Source organism: Aotus nancymaae, unplaced genomic scaffold (assembly GCF_030222135.1).
Source record: "Aotus nancymaae isolate 86718 unplaced genomic scaffold, 86718_ANA_hifiasm-v0.15.2.pri h1tg000012l, whole genome shotgun sequence".
NCBI lineage: Eukaryota > Metazoa > Chordata > Mammalia > Primates > Aotidae > Aotus > Aotus nancymaae.
The window spans coordinates 38,780,926-38,797,138 of record NW_026988423.1 but is presented as its reverse complement, the minus strand read 5'-3'; the positions used below and the strand labels follow the sequence as shown (position 1 = coordinate 38,797,138).

The 16,213-nt window shown below is 53.8% G+C and overlaps 1 protein-coding gene across 4 annotated transcripts in view; it reads left to right on the top strand.

Annotated features, from left to right (window-relative positions):
• The window catches only part of B3GAT1 (beta-1,3-glucuronyltransferase 1), a 31,821-nt gene that overhangs the window by 6,306 nt on the left and 9,302 nt on the right, over window positions 1–16,213 (top strand). For 2 of the 4 annotated variants that reach the window (XM_012449143.3, XM_012449144.3), the window contains exon 1: window positions 9,142–9,794. The exons of the other annotated variants lie outside the window; for them this stretch is intronic. The gene's annotated coding sequence lies outside the window, so the exon portion shown is untranslated. Of the gene's footprint in view, window positions 1–9,141; window positions 9,795–16,213 lie in introns of those variants that run through there. 4 annotated transcript variants of the gene reach the window in all.

Here is a 16,213-nt window from a genome sequence, read left to right as displayed (position 1 = left end):
GGCCAGTCGCACCTGTGCTGCAACTGACTAACACCGGCCCCGCCCAGGTCTGCCAGCCTGCCTGGGCTGAAGTACGGCCTCCGGCCCAGCTATTTTCCTCCACGGTCGGAGTTTCTGAACGGAAGCTGAAGTATTACTCTCCTAACTCATCACTTGTCGATATTAACTTCTTCTCCCACACATAAATCTCTCTCTCGGAACAAGTGCTCCAGCCCCGTGTCTCTGCGGCTTCCCAGGCTGTCAGTGGGGCAGGCACACTCCTTCGAGTGGCATACCTGGAGCCCTGGAGGGGGGCCTCCCCCAGGCATGCCTGGTGCCTGTCACCCTGTGATTCCCAGAAGGTGCATGCCTGAGATCACACACAAACACCCAACCCAGCCGTGAAAGCTCACTGAAGCCCAGGGTGCAGGCCCCGAGGGGTGTCCTGTCCTTGACTGTATCTAAACAGACACTCTGGATGAATGACAGGCTCTTTTTCATCGTGATTTAAAAAAAAACATAACCTAAAACTTATCATCTTAACCATTTTCAAGTGCACAGTTCAGTAGTGCTGAGTTATTTACATTGTTGCGAAACAGATCTTTCTAATCTTGGCAATTAGAAACTCCCATTAAATGACTCCCGTTCTCCCCACTCCCAGCCCCCGGAAGCCATCATCCCAGTTTTTGTCTCTGTGAATTTGACTACTCCAAATACCTCATAGAAATTGAATCCTATGACATCTGTTCTTTTGTGACTGGCTTATTTCACTTAGCATAGTGTCCTCAAGGTTCACCCAAGGCAGAGCATGGGTTAGAATGTTCTTCCTTTACAAGGCTGACTAATATTCCATTGCATGTATATGCCACCTTGTCTTTATTTTCTTTATGCAGCCATCTGGTTGACAGGTTATTTGGTGCTAAGACATGGAGCAAAAGCTCAATAAATGGCAATTCTCCCCACTTGCCCTTCCCACTCAGGAGATGTCTGGGCAGACGGGCCACCCAGCAAATACTTCCGCCCAGAGGGAAGCTATGTCAGTGTCACGGGAGCATGGAGAAGGAAGGCGCCCCATTTTACCTGGTATCCAGTCGGGCATCTGGGGCTCCCTTCCTGCATCCAGGGCTACCCAGGCATCCTGCAGTGCCTATCCCCGAGTGTGAAGCCACTGGGGTGAGTGCACCACGCCTGGTCCTGGGGGCCAAGTAGCTCAGCAAACAGAGGGATGGTGAGGGAGGGAAGCAAGTCCCAGGCAAATGTACTGGCATGAAAGGATGCCTGCCTCCTGCTCTCATCCCTGCTGCCTTCCCTGGATCCTAGGAAAGAAATCAGCCAGGTACTCCTAGGGTCTGCCTGGGGACAGGAGCCCAGGAGAGCCTGGAGAGCCCTTCCCCCCGGTACGTGGAGGCCTGCCTTAAACCTGTGCCTGGCAGCTTCTGGGCTCCATGTTGGTAGTGGATCCGTAGCTCTCCTGCTGCTCACTGTGTGATAGGTGGCCTGGGAAACCCAGTATTAGCATACTCTGCCATCATGGGCACGGAGAGTGAGGACCACTGCGTTCATCACAGATACACCTCCTCTGCTAGAGAAGGTGCATGCTGCCCACTCTGGCTCACACATGTTCTCAGGCGGCGATCCCCCCGCCCAACCACATTGCCCAGGCTGGAATGCAGTGACACCATCTCAGTTCATTGCAAAAGCTGCCTCCCAGGATCAAGTTATTCTCCTGCCTCAGCCTCCCCGAAGCTGGGATTACAGATGCCCACCACCACACCCGGCTAATTTTTGTATTTTTAGTAGAGATGTGTTTTCACCATGTTGGCTAGACTGGTCTCGAACTCCTGACCTCAAGTGATCTTCACACCTTGGCCTCCCAAAGTGCTGGGATTACAGGCATGAGTCATTGTGCTCGGCCCAGTTCAATATTTTATGTTAACTGTTTCTCCTCCAGGCAGTGGGGTTAGCTGACACCCCAGGGGAGGGAGGGACCTTAGGGGCAGGGCAGGCGTCACAGAGGGAGGTGGGGGAGCCTAGAAGTGGGAGGTGGTGAAAGTGAACTTCTCCAGGAGCCTAAGCCTGCATCCTGGGGAGAGGGGCAGGGAGTGACAGTGCTCAGGGCTCACTGGCCCTAGACCCCCATTGACAAGTCAATTCTCTGACAGCTCCAGAGGCAGGAGAAGAGAAGAGGGATGGGGACTACCTGAAATCCCCAGTCCTTCCTGAGTGCCTGTCTGGGAAGCTGGGCAGAGACACAGCACCAGCCTGGGCCGGGTGGTGAGAGGGAAGCAGCCACCATGGGTGTCAGCACTGCGACAGCCCCAATGCTTGACTCTCACTCAGCATTTCAGTTCTGAACCTCAGTCTCTCCAGCTGATAAAGCAGGGTAATGGGATGGGTGCCCATCTCAGGTGGCTGCACCAAGGCTACAGCAGGAAAATGCATGAGAAAGTGCCTTGTCACCTGGCACGCCCGTGCTGGGGCACCTGCTCTGAGCAGGGACATAGGGAGCCGGGGCCACGGTGCCAGGTTCCAGTGGCACCACCTCACCACAGTGGGCAGGCTGCCCTCCACAGGCCACCCCCTTTTGTCACCGCTGCATGCTGGTATGCCCAGTTTCCAGCAGGTCCAAGTCACAGCACCGCCTCATCCTGGGGAGAGAGAATGTGCTAGAAAGGCTGCCACCTTGCCCTGCCAAGGTGTCTCATTCCTCTGCCCTTCCTCTCCCAGGCACTTGGATTCAGCCAAATTTTATTTATTTATTTATTTATTTATTTATTTATTTATTTATTTATTATAATTTTGGCATTTATTTTAGATTCAGTGGTACATGTGCAGGTATGTTACCCGGGTATATTGTGTGATGCTGAGATTTGGGCATGACTGATCCTCTTACGCAGGGACTGAGCATAGCAACCAATAGGTAGTTTTTCAGCCCTTGCCCCTCTCCCTTCCTTCTCCTCTAAAACTCCTCAGAGTCTACTGCTCCCATCTCTATGTCCAGAGGACCCAATGTTTAGCTCCCAGTTATAAGTGAGCAGTATTTGGTTTTCTGTTCCTGCTGCACTTAGGATAATGGCCTGTAGCTGCATCCATGTTGCTGCAAAAAACATGATTTCATTCTCCTTTATAGCTACATAGTATTCCATGGTGTCTGTGTACCACATCTTCTTCATCCAGTCTACTGCTGATAGGCGCCGAGGTTGGTCCCATCAATTCCCTGTAATGAACAGTGCTGCAATAAACATGTGAGTGTATGTGTCTCCATGGCAGAATGACACATATTCCTTCAGATAGACACTCAGTAATGGGATTGCTAGCTTGAATGTTTTAAGTTCCTTGAGAAATCTCCAAACTGCATTCCACAGTGGCTGAACTAACCTACATTCCCACGAACAATGTGTAAGCGTTCCCTTTTCTCCACAACCTAGCCGGCATCTGCCGCTTTTTGGCTTTTTAATAATAGCCATTCTGACTGGTGTGAGATGGTGTCTCACTGAGGTTTTGATTTGCTTTTCTCTAAATGATCAGCGATGTTGAGCATTTTTCCATATTTATTGGCCACTTATATGTCGTCTTTTGAGAAGTGTCTGTTCATGCGTTTTGCCCACTTTTCAATGCATATATTTGTTTGTTGCATGTAAATTGTTTAAATTCCTTCTAGGTTCTGGATATTAGACCTTTGTTGCATGCAAGTCTGTAGGTTGTCTGTTTACTCTGTTGAGAGTTTCTTTTGCTGTGCAGAAGCTCTTTAGTTTAATTGGGTCCCACTTGTAGATTTTTGTTTCTATTGCAGTTGTTTTTGAGGACTTAGCCATAAGAATTTTCCCAAGGCTGATGACCAAAATGGTGTTTCTTAGGTTTTCTTCTGGGATTTTTAGATAGTTTGAAATCTTACAACATTCAAATCTTTAGGCCACCTTGAGTTAATTTTCATATATGGTGAGAGGTAGGGGTCCAGTTTCATTCTTCTGCACATGGCTAGCTATCAGCTGAATCTTAAAACAAGGTGGTGGTGGTGGTGGTGGTGGTGGTGGTATTTACCACTGTGTTTTATATGATCTAACATTCAGAGTGCCAATTGTATGTCAGGCCTTATGCTTTCCACCGATTCCCTCATTTGATCCCAAAGTAGCCCTGTGAGAGTTAAAGGTGAGGAAACTGAGTCACGGGGATATTAGCACAGCTCCTGCTTTGGGCTGGGCTCTGGGCCCTGACGTGGGAATGCAGAAATGAGTAAGGCCAGGTGCCCCAGAAGAGCTTCTCACCCGTGGCTAGGGGACAAATGTGAAAACCAGCAAGCCAAAAGCAGGACTCAGGGTGGGAAGTCCCACAGTGTGGGTACATTGAGTGAGCAGACCTGGGCAAGGGCAGAGCCAGGGAAGACTTCAGAGTGAGAGAGGGAATGCCAAAGGCACAGAGCCCAGGAGTCTCTCCTTGCCAGCACCTCACCCAGAACCACAGAGATGACAGCACCAAGGGAAACTGAGGCACAGAGCAGCCTGGGGCAGCATGACAGTGGGAAAGGCAGTACTGTGGGGGCAAGCTGGCTCTGCTCACATCCTCCCTCTGGGACGTCCCCACCTTGCTCACAGCCTGAGAGGCTCTGCAGGGCTGTTTCAGCTAACCCAAGTCTTGGACACTCAGTTCCAGGGCCAGACTCACCTGGTCACCTGGCTTGCTTATGTCCAGGCCGTGCTGGGCTCCAGCAGGTACCAAGTCCATCACCATGACCTGTGCCAGGCTCCACACTGCAGATGGGCACACTCATCCAGCCCATCATGAGAGACCCTCGCTGCAACCAGCATCCAGCATCCCAAGCAGCACAGCCTTGTGCTGGGCCTCTCTGTAGAGAGTGTCAGATAAGGTGAGGGTCACACCCCTTCTAGCCTCCAGGGTCCAGGATTCTAGGACATCCCAGCCTTTCTGGGTTCTGGACTGCTTTCTGCCACTGCTGGGCAGCCTGGCAAAGGGGGAGCTCAGTGCTGTTAGCAGCAGCAGCTTCAACAGCTTGCCCCTGGCCCCTGCTGTTCATTGGATAGCAGAATATGCCTGGCCCCCTGGTGCCCCCGCTGAGCAGGTGCGCTGTGGTGGGTGTGTGCCCACTGGAGGCAGCCCTCTACCCATGGATGTCCTGAGCTAACTGCAGGCCTCTCCTAGGTTGTGCACATTGCTGGCTGGCTGGGGAACCTCTCAGAAAGGGATCAGTTTGGTTGGTGTGTTAAGAGCATTTTGCTGGAACCAGGGTCTGAGGGCAGGACCCAAATCCTGGTGTGGTCTCTTCCTAGAGCTGGGACAATGGGTACTGCTGATTCCACCCTGCCTGTCTCCAACGGGTAAGGGGACACTGGAGGCGGGTGGGGAAACCTCTGGACAGGAGCAGGTGAGAACCCTTATGCTCCCATCATGCAGGAAAGAGGAGCCATTCTGGGGCCACCAGCTCATGAAGGCTGCAGTGAGGCCCCCCGGGCGGGGAGAAGGCTGGGAAGCCATCCAATCTCCATCTCACAGCGAGCGCCTGCACACGGATAGCACTGGGCTCTGGTTAGGGAACCCACCACCCACTGCACCCAGAACAGACCTGCTGTTGATCCATTATTATATCAGCTCATTGCATTTTCAAAAGCATCCTCGTTTGGATAAGGAAGTATGAGAACACACTAGCTCTGATGAACAAGAGCAGGGAAGTCTCAGCTGCCAGCCGGCTGTGCAACTGCAGCGCAGAGGCCTGCCTGGAGCACACAGCTAGGAAGAAACCCGCATCTCCCCAGAGGCAGGGGGCCAGCTGCCCATAGGCAGGATAGGGCCTAGGAGGGAGCCAGCAGTGGACCCAGGGCCAGGAGAGGTGGGACAGAGCACGACAAGGACCCCCGCGTCAGAGGAGTGCAAGGTGTAGCTGCTTTCTGTCTAGACCTGAGACGCCTGGGACAGTCACTCAACCCCCTTATGCCTCAATTTCTTCATCTGTAAAACATGTACAAAGCTTTGGGATTACAAGGGTTTAACCATTAAATGAGATAACCAATGTGAAATCATTTTGGAAGCCACAAATCACTACTGAGTGTGAGCTGTTGTGTTTAGCAGTTTTGAGGAGAAGCAGCCCCCGCAAACCCCAGTGCCGCGGTGAATTGGCCTCTTTGCGTCACCCCATCTATGTTGCAGCATCCGAAGCCATTGGGTGCCAAGGACACCTGAGCTACTCTTTTATTTGAACAGGGACCCAGTCATGGATTTGCCAGCAGGGCACAGAGCATCACCAAACCCAGCTAAGAGTGTGCAGACACGTGCCTGTGAACACACAGGTTCTCACGGGTTGCCAGCCATGAGCACACGTGCAGGCATGTGGGTGTCAAGCAGCGGGCCAGCTACCCTGTGCAGTCACTCAGGCGGGCAGCTCTGCGGTGGCCAGGACAGCCTCGATAGCTGTCAGAACAGAACACTCAACCCCAGCCGTTTTCTTGAGTCGAATTCCAAGCACCACATCCAGGAGGACATGGAGCAGGTGCCCGAGTCACTGTGGTCAGACTGGTGTCTCCTGAATCACCATCCTCAAGAGAGTGCTGGGCAAAGGAGAGGGGATGCTGGGACCAAACCCATGATCGCTGTTCTGCACCGCGGGGCCCTCTAACTGCCACTCGAGCCCAGGTACACCCCCACATGCGCTGGACCCTGGCTGAGGGACCCTTTCTTCCTGGCAGAAAGGAGCAGGCAGGGCACGGAGGCCCAGGCAAGGGTGCAGTTGGCAGCTGGAAGGAGACGAGATGGATGCTGGTTTGCAATGGCCAGGCCTGGCTTACACTTGGGCATCTTGACTCAACTTGAGAACCCTCTCCCCAGCTCTGGCCCCCCGAGGCGCTGGGTGGCAATGGAGACTGCCCTCTGGCGTGGGCCATGGCACCTCTCACCGCAGGGCGAGGAAAAGGGCACCATGTTGGAATTTCAAGAGATGGAGGCTGTGGGGGGCAGTGGCTAGGGAACAGAAGGGATGTGGTGGGAGTGGTGGGGTAGGCTGAGGGTGGGCAGCCCTGAATGCCAGGCCGGGTACATTGCAGTCAGGAGCGGCAGAGAAGGATCTGAGCAGTCGGAGTCAGGGGTCTGGCAGTGTGTGGACTCTTGACTTGAGGAGGAAAGGCAGGAGTCAGAGAGGTCACCATAAGGGCTATTGCAGGTACAAACATGGTCTGGACCAGGATCAGGGGATGGAGCCCTAGGCCAGGGCAGCCCTGAAAGGAGGCAGCTGTTGCAGGGAGAAGGTGGAGTCGAGGGCAGCCGTGAAGTTTTCATGCCTGTATCAGGGCCATGACGGAAAGAAGGGGGCTTGGGTGAGGGCTGCTTCCAGAGGAAAGATGGTGGTTGAATCTGAGGTTGTATGCAGGTCTCGATGGGACGTGCCAGACAACAAACGGGGTTTAGCAGCTCCATGCCAGAGGCGGGGAAACTGAGGCCAAGGGAAATCAAAGGACATTGCCAGCGTCCTCATACCGGTGTTTTCTCCTCTGACGATCCCAGCCCCTCCCTTCCTCACTGCCTCTTCTTTGGGGGTGACCTGGGGCTTTCAGGCCCGTGGCTTCCATCTGCCCTCCAGCAAGCAGCCCGGAGCTCAGTTGGAAGGAGGCAGTGGGAAGCCAGGCCAAGCAGGCCCGTTCCCTGCCCCTTCCAGGCTGCAAGGTCAACAATGACAGCAGCTGCTCTTTATCGGCCCACCCACGTGGCACACGGTTTGCACTGATTTTATTTCTCTAATTATCCTGACAACTGAGTGGGAGGAGCACTATTTCTATTCCCATTTTACAGATGGGAAAATGAAGGGACAGAGAGGTTACCCCACAGAATCCCACAGCAGAGGAGGAAAGAGGCTGGTAGGGTGCACAGGGTTGTCTGGAGGCAGGGTTCAGACCCTTTCCACATAGCCTGGCCCCTCCATGCACGGGTGTCCCAGGACAGGACAGCAAAGAGGTGGTGGGAGGGAGGTGGCAGAAGGCTGTGACTGTGGCTGGGTTCTGCCATCACCGTCAGGAGCTATGGGGCTGGGCAGGGGCTGAGGGCCAGACATGGCCCATCTGCCTTGGTGTGGGGGACAGACTCTCAGGTGTGCCCAGAAGGCCCCACCCCGCAGTGCTCCTGACTTTGTGCGGTCCTCACTTTTGGTGTGGGTGGCATTCATGACCAGCCCCTAACCAGCAGACTGCAAAAGCAGTGGGCCATCACTCCCAAGATTACACTGTGCCATGTAAGATTCCATCTGCAAGCAGATTGCCTCTAGATCCCCTCCTTGCTGGCGTGATGAAGTAAGTGGCCATGTTGGAGGCACCCATGTGACAAGGATCTGCAGGCAGCCTCCGGGAGCTGAGGGCAGTCCCAGCTAACGGCCAGGAAGCAGCCATGGCCCGCGGTCCCGCCACATGAGGCGCGGACTCCGCCAGCCACCCGAGTGAGCTTGGAAGCAGATTCTCCCTTGGTCAGCCTTCCAGATGAGAGCACAGCCCCGCCAATCCCCTGCAGCCTTCTGAGACCCTGGACTCCTGACCCACAGGAACTGAGGAGAGCAAATGTGGGCTCTTGTCCTCTGCCAAGTGTGTAGCAATTGGTTAGATAGCAATAGAAAATGAATATACTTGTCTTGGGAGTGGAGGCATTTCCTTCCAAAAGCGGATCTGGCTTTTGGAATGGGCCTAGGGCAAGGATGGAATGGTAGCAAGGAAGGAGGGCAAAGGATGGGGGAGCCAGCACCTTCGATACCAGACTTCCCCCCCAGTCCCAGGCTGGGCTCCAGGGTTCTTCGCAAGGACTACCTGCCAGTCCCACAGATCCCAGACAGCGTGACCCTTAGTACTCCCCATCACGTAGATAGGGGCCGAGTGGCCAAGTGGTGCTTAGTCCACCACCGTCCTGTCTTGGTCAGCACATTTCTGCTGAACGCCTTCCTCCACTCGGCCACACAGAAGCACCCCACCGCCACCCCCACCGTCACCCATCATGACCTGCGAGTTGGCTCCTCTCTGGGGTCTTCCACGGGCCTGACTCACCACTGTCCAGCTTCCCACAGCCCTCTATCGGGTTTGTTTCCTTCCGCTAGCCTTCTTTCCAGCCACCGCTCCCTCTCGGCTCTCCTTCCCCCTGCAGAGCATCTGTGTGCTCGTCCCCCTCCTCCGCCCGCCCCCAGGCACGCCCCAGCAGAGAGCAGCAGCATGTGATGTCGCCACCTGGTGAAGCCCTGGTCCTGGCTTCAGGACCTCTGCATGGACACTCTGGGGTGATGATGATCTGCTGCCTGAAGACCACCAGCTACGTGATTCGGGGAACGTCACTGACACCAGCTGAGGCCAATACTGTATGGGGTTGAAATTCCTGCAGTTAACCAGAATGGGCTTTCACCTGCAGAGTACGACACTAAACCAAACCCCAGTTGTCATTTTTTACTGAATTATAATCAAAACTGAATCCAAATACTGTTTCTGAAAAAATGATAAACAAAGGAAATACCTAAAAAAAGTCAGTGAATTATATTTTTCTGATGCTGGAAGAAAACCAAAGTGTGAAAGTATTCTCTGCACCAAGTCAGAACAAAACGAATACTTCCTTCTGCCCAAGAAAGCTTGGTTGTCTCAGTTAGAAGGGAACAAGATGGTTCAAGATCTAAAATCCACGCTGCCCTTCCATCAGCAGTCCCAAGTGTGAGCCCGCAGTGACCCAGGCTGGGAGGCAGAGTGCAGACATCCCTGAGCCCAGGCCTGCCGCTCCTCCTCCATGAGCACAGCGAAAACACGGTTGGGGGAGACCAGCAGTGCCTTTCTGGGGCACTCAGCCTGACCACTGAGGTAGGCAGTGCAGGGGGTGAGAGGTCACAGGCTCTGGCCCTGGAGCAGGGTTGCCAGTGGGTGGGCATGAGGGTGGGCCAGGGGAGGGCCTGCAGGAGGAGGTGGCATGGACATGGGCTGCGCTGGATGCAGAGGCCAAGGCCCAAGTTTGAGCAGCTCTACTGGCACCTGACGCTGTGACTTTGGGCCGATCACACAGGCTTTCTGAGCCTCGGTGTCCCCACATGCAAAATGGGGATGAGATCTTTGTGCCTGCCTCGTGCCACGGCCGCTTGAAACATCAAGGGACTGGGCTTTGTGAAAAAGGGAGTCCTACTGGTTCAATGTAGGATTCAGAGTGGAATCGGTTATGGGACCCCTCCCCAACCCTCTGTGATCGGTAACCAGGGCAAAGGAGGAGAAATAAGAGCGAGGCCTGGGAAAGAGGCTCCTATATGGTGTGAGGAGGTCAGTGTCTGTGTCCTGCCCCCCTCAAGGGCTGTAGTGGGCCGGGGGGGGTGGCAGTCAGTGGTGCTGGGGGCAGGAGGGTCAGGGCTGGATTAATGAAGTATGGATTGACCGGGCTGGGAGCTGATTAGCTCTGGAATCAGGCCTTTCCTGAGCAGCACCTGCAGAATCAATACTAATTGGCTGATCCCATTAGGGCTGCCTGTGGATCTGTGGGACAAAGTCTGTTTCCCTCTTTTTGGGACACTCAGGTTCCTGGGTGACAGACGATGATATGAACAGCAGCTGTCTTAACCAGCAGATTGGTGTTCCCCATCCGGTCCGCAAAGCACACTGACTGGTGCCTGTGTGATGCCCAGGGTTCCCTCTGCTGTCACCACTGAGCCCACGGCCTCGAGAGTCAGTGACGCTGGTTCCCAGCCTGTTCATGGCGCTCACCGTCTCACTTGTCATTGTCATCACAGAATGTCATGTAAACGGTTGAAATAGCATTTTGAAGTAAATGTAGTTTCTATGAAAATTTCATAAGGTGAGTCCGAAAAAAAGTTCTCCAAATTAGGTAAAGACTGATAGGAAAAAGTCACATTCTAAAGGGTGCTACACTCAGACTCCTCACCAAGGGCCCGTCAGCTCTTGAATTACTTTAAAGAAATCAGAACTGGAGATCGCAGCGGGATGCTGCAGTGTGGCCGATGTCAGGCGGTCAGTGCAGACCTCCCTGACCTTGTGTCAGCAGAGCAGAAGTGCCGAGAGTCAGCAAGGATGGGCAGTTTGGATTTGGGAAAAATTAGCATGCACTGTGCAGTCCTGGAGAAACATCATCTATTGGACAACTGGCTCTGCAAAAGTTACTTAAATTAAAATGTATGGCATGTATGTATCATTTGGAAAGATTCTTTGCCTTAATGGACTTTTTTGATTAACCATTTAACTACTGTTCCCAATCTTACTGGGTAAAAAGTCTTTTATCGTCCCCTGGAGATGAGTACCTTGGACAGTTTCTGAGCTTGTTTGTAACCTACCACGCACACGCACACCGGCTCTCGGGAACATTTTGCGTTCACCTGTCACCTGCACTGGAGCAAGCTGTGTAGTCTCTTCCCCTCCAGACTGAGCAAAGCTTCCCCACCCACACTGATGGATTGCCCACAGAATCCAACACAGTGCTTTGCCTACTATAGATGCTCAATTAAGATTTGTTGAGTGAAATTAAATAAGCTCCTTTCCTCAGGGACTGGGGCATTGCTTAGGCCTTCGTTCGAACACCTGCAGGCTCAGAAGAAAATCCTTCCATGCATTTAGAATCGGCCAGCCTTGAACCAGCCTTGCACATGCTCCAGCCTCACATGCTCTGCTTCAGCCTGGGCCGATCAGAGCCTTCCCATCTGACTCCCAGACACCCCCTAGTCCTTATTCACATCCCACACCACCCTAAAACCCATAGACAATTCCTTTCTGGAGGTGCCGTGGCTCATACCTGTAATCCCAGCACTTTGGGAGGCTGAAGCAGGAGAATCTCTTGAGCCCAGTAGGTTGAGACTAGCTGGGCAACATAGTGACACCCTGTCTCTACAAAAAAAGAATTTTAAATTAACTGGACATAGTGGCATCCACCTGTGGTCCCAGCTGATTAGGGGGCTGAGGCAGGAGGATCACTTGAGCTCCAGAAGCCAAGGCGGCAGTGAGCTGTGATCATGGCACTGTACTCCAGCCTGGGTGACAGAGTGAGACCCTGTCTCTCAAAACAAGACAAAACACCACAAAATCCTGCAGAGAGGTGTCCCCAGCATGGCCAATCTCCACGGGCTTACTCGCCCTTAAGTCAGGACTCAGTTCCACGGGAGGCTGTTCTGTCGGCGTTCTTGCCTTGCCTCTGGCCCTTGGTGCCCACTGAGCTGCACTTTCCTCACGTAGGACATCCCTTTGTCCTCGCAGAGGACCTCCAGCTGCTAAAACGGCAGGATCGTTGAAATTTCCAGCTCAACCTCCCTACTGCAAAGATGAGGTCAAGGAGGGCAGTTGGCATCACCCAGGTCCCCGTGGAGCGCCTGCCAGACTCGTCCAGGCCGCCACCCTCCCACTCCTTGTGTTGCCCCGGCTTCTGCTCCCCACCCGGGGACCGCCCTCCACTACCCCACAGGGCAGCACTTGCTTCCACTTGAGGCTCTGAGGACAGCCAGGGATGGCAGGCCACAGGCTCTCGGGTCTCTACTTGCCGAGACGCCCGAGCATGAGGTTGGTCACAGACGTGGTGCAAGTGTCAGATGGGAGTTGTGACCATGGCAGGCCTGGGCCCTGCGCTCACACACACTGCCCAGGCCACGTCCTGCCTCTCCACAACATCCCCCCTGTGCCTCCACCCAACTCCTCCTCCAGCACCCCGTTCTTCCCCGTGCTTGCCCCGACCTCCTGGGCTCTCCTGGGTGTGGCCAAGCCACTCCTGCACCTTTGTGCCGATTCTTCTGCCCCACTCAAGGGTCCAGAAGCCACTGTGGGGTCCTTGTTGGAGACAGCCTGCGACCACAGGCAAACACCACCTTCCTCCAAGCCCCAGGCAGAAGCAGCAGGCTGTGAGAAGGGACCAGCACTGGCCGACCTTGCAGCCCCATTTCAGACTGGGGCCCAGAGCTGGGGGCAGGTGCAGCTCACCCGACTGCCTGGCCCCAGGCCCCTTGCCCAGCCCAGGCATCACGTCCCCTGACCCGCCCCCTGCCGGCCAGCTGGCGTTCTCCAGGCTGGGGGGCTCTCTGTGTTCTGCTTGATAACCGCCTGGTAATTAGCTCCACGATTTTGCTACTATGCTTATAATAGCCTCCATTAAAGTTATGGGGTTTTCAAGCCATAATGGCTTCCAGAGTAATTAATGCACAACTGGGTTTATTGCTAAGTTTATTTTTAGAGCTTTTCTCCCTCTCTCCCCTCCCTTTTCTCTCATAGATGTTTTGACCAAAAGGACTGGATGGGAGCAGAAAGCTCCCCACAGCACCCTTGCCTGCAGGCTCCGTCCTTCCCTCTCTTCCCTTCCCGCCCCTCCTTCCTGCTCCAGCCTCCAGGCGGGTGCTGGGGCCCCGCAGTGGAGGCAGCTGTTTGAGAGGAAGGTAGCTGTGGTCCAGGTCAGAGGAAGCATTTGGCCTCTGTGTGCCCCTTGCCCACTCTGCGCCTGGCCCAGGTTCAGGAGGCTTGGGGGCCTGGGACCTCTCATCCCAAGCCCATGATAACAGCACAGGGCCAGATGGCCTGGATTCAATATCGGCTCCACCATTTCCTAATGCTTGACCTCAGGCAAGTTACCCCCCTTCTCTGGCCTAGATGAACCCACAGGGAACACAGCCATGCCTACCGCACAGGGTGCTGTGACGTTGTGGGAGCAGGTGCATGTGAAGCGCTGAGCCTCATCTTTGGACACCTCGTACACTATAGGAAAGTTTGTATGAATGACAGCACAAGCGGGCATGAGGGTGGCTGAGCAGGTGCCAGAGTGGGCAGGGGCTGAGAGACTGCCCCAAAGGAAAGGGAGTGATCCGCAGGACTGAGCTGACATGACACTCATCTTCTCTCGTTGGCTTTCTCCATCCTGGTATTAGAACCTTCACCAAAACCAGGGACACTTGAGAAAGCTCCTTCAAGAGTCTCTGAGAACACAGAAGAAATCTTCCTCAAGATTTTTGAACCATGAGCCAGGCCCAGCCTCCCTGTCCTTCATCAGATGTGACCTAAGATCATGCCTGCTGAAACGTGTCTTGACGCACAGCCCCATGCAGCCCCAGGAGTGGCCTGAGTGTAGACGGACAGGCTAAATCTGTGGGATGTGGTGTGAGGTCACTGGCATCTCACAAGAGACCCAGCAGGCATCCCATGTCGGGTGCTAGGCTCTGTCCCTCACTGGGCCAGCAAAGAGGAGTTTGGGGGGGACACAGACACACATAGCCTAGAACGGCCACTCCCTCCTACATGCCTGTGATGTTGAACCCCAGTGGTCTTCCACTCCTCAGGGAATGGGTTGGGGAGACTCTTGGGACAGAGTGAGCCTCTGATGACGGGTGTGAGCAGGGGGAAACCATGGTGCTCCTTAATGGAAGACAAATCCTGGTCTTCTACAAGGTGTCAGAACTATTTGGAGATAGGACAGGGCGAGGAGAGGAAAACACACTATTTTGGAAACTCAGGGGCCAAAAACTCTCCTCGGCCACGGCTCTCGACTCTGCCTGAAATGGTGAGCACATGTGAGCTGGGGCAGGAGCAGGCAGCATGGTCCCCAGATAAGGCATTGTCCCTGCCTAATGCTGGGCACTGGGACAGGTGGTCACAGCGAGGCTGTCTGGGCTGCCCGAGGCTGCCCACCCTCCCCGCCACCCCCATGGGTCCCTGCTGCATCACGCACGGTGCTCAGCACAGAAGTGAAAATGGACAAGAGGATGTGACAGTTTCCAAGGTGGTCAGGAAGTGTCTGCACCCAGTGTCCTTGCCATGTGAGAGAACAGGTCCCAGGGATGCTACCAGTTGACCCCAGGCAGGACCAAGGAATCCCAGCGGCTCATTCTTCTCAGCTGGGGCCCCTGCTGCTGTCAGTGGAGGACTGTCACCCCTCAATGTGGCAGCCCCTGTGGGGACCCCTCTCCTCCTTGCTACTGCCCAGCGCAGCACCTGGTGCTCTGTCCTGCACAGAGCGGAGCTCCCCAAGGACGCCCTATTGACACTGAAGAGGAAGGCACTCTGGCACTTACCCCAGGGCCCATCCCAGAAACGTCTCTTCTTTGACCTCAAAAGACTGTCACCAAAATGCAAATCAAAACCACAGTGAGATACGATCTCACGCCAGTCAGAACGACTATTACTAAAAAGCCAAAAAACATCAGATGCTGGTGAGGCTGCAGAGAAAAGGGAGCACTTATACGCTGTTGGTGAGAAAGTACATTAGTTCAGCCACTATGGAAAGCAATTTGGAGATCTCTCAAAGAACTTAAAACAGAGCTACCATTCTAGCCAACAATCCCATTACTGGGTATATATCCAAAGGAAAATAGTGTTTCACAAAAAAGACACCTGCACCCGTATGCTCATCACATTACCATTCACAATAGCACAGACATGGCATCAGCCTGGGTACCCATCAATGGTGGGTTGCATAAGAAAACATGGTACATATACAGCATGGACTACTACACAGCCATAAAAAAGAATGAAATCATGGCCTTTGCAGCAGCATGAACGCAGCTGGAGGCCATTATCCTAAGCAAGTTAACACAGGAACAGAAAACCAAATACGGTGCGTTCTCACTTAAAAGTGAGAGCTAAACATTGAGTACTTATGGGAGTAAACTTGCGAGCAGTAGACACTGGGGACTCCAAAAGGAAGAAGGGCTGAAAAATGACCTAGTGGGTACTATGCTCGGTACCTGGGCAATGGGATCCATCATACCCCAAATCTCAGCATCACACACAATATGCCCCTAGAACAAACCTGCACATGCACCCCTGAATCTAAAATAAATGTTGAAAGTATTTTTAATATAATAATTTATGGTGTATATGGGGTTAAAAAAAAGAGAGAGAGAGAAAAAAAAAACCTCTCCTTTATCCAGGCTTTGATAGTAGCTAGCGTTTTAGGGCTGTATGGGAGTTACCCTATTTAATTCTGAGATGACTTTATGGGGTAGGGACCCACAGTGCCCCATTTTATAGATGGGAAAACTACGGCACAACTTGGCAAAGGTCACACAGCCTGTGGGTGGCACAGTTGGGATTTAAACCTGGTGTCTCTGCAGTCTGTGCTTCTGACCCCTGCATCCTACTGACTTTCATAAATTGAGCAGCACCACGGCCCTGTGCCTGTGGGAAGGACAGAGCCCATCTACCCAGACAGGCAGACAGAAGAGGTCCTCAGGCGATGGACAGTGAGGCTCCATTGTGGAACCCCCGACGCTGTGTGTCCCAGAGCAGGGCCCGGCCTTGCCGGCATCCGCCCCCTTGCC